The sequence below is a fragment of the Octopus bimaculoides genome, chromosome 5, assembly GCF_001194135.2.
Source record: "Octopus bimaculoides isolate UCB-OBI-ISO-001 chromosome 5, ASM119413v2, whole genome shotgun sequence".
NCBI classification, from domain to species: Eukaryota; Metazoa; Mollusca; class Cephalopoda; order Octopoda; family Octopodidae; genus Octopus; species Octopus bimaculoides.
The window spans coordinates 110,441,679-110,442,567 of NC_068985.1; positions in this window are offsets into that span (position 1 = coordinate 110,441,679).

Consider the following 889-nt stretch of genomic DNA (forward strand, 5'->3'; position numbering starts at 1 on the left):
AGTTAACATGTTTTCAGCCAGCTGATGTGTCCACGCTTTATAAGATTGTAATATTGTAATTATATACATATATATATATATATATATAGTAGGCTAGGCTGTGTATATGCAAGGCTAAAATAGAGTATTTGTGTTTGATTTTAAAGTCTTGACTATATAATGCATTAAGGGTTTTTATATGAAATATGTGTGTATATATGTATATAAGATTATAATTTTTGAGACTATAATCTTGACTTATTTCAGATGTTTAGATGTTTACTGTGTATATATATATATATATATTTTTAAGATGTATCTGTGCATAATTTTGTATGTGTGTGTGTGTGTGTAAGTGCATGCATGTATAAATGTGTATAGGGGTGTATATATAGATATGTGTGTATTGCAATGTATAATTTTATCCAAAGCCCCTCTAATTAGAACCCTTGAGAAGTAATTTTGCTTTAGTGAAATATATTACCATTTACTTTAAAAAGCTATGAAAAACCACCATTTTTTAAAAGGATGGTGATAAGAGTATTTTAAGAAGATATAAAGCATCTCAGAGTAAATGATTGCAGTGATAGTAGATTAGAATTTACTGGTGTTGTAAATGATTGTCTGTAAGTGAATGTTAGTATATATTTTGTACCTAGTGGCAGGCTAGTTGACATCAGAATGAAATTAAAAAAAAATATCTACACTTTGTGTGTCTTAATTGTAAGTTAATGCTATGAATGGATGCTGAAGTTTTCTACCTATCAAAAGGACTTGTGTTGTTAGTTTTTTTTTTTTTTTTGTATGTGTTTGTATGTGTGTTCAGGTAGGATGGCTGTGAGATCAGTCAGCTGTCCACATAGTTCGTTCAAGCATGCTAGCATGTATTTAAGGAAAAAAAGAATATATA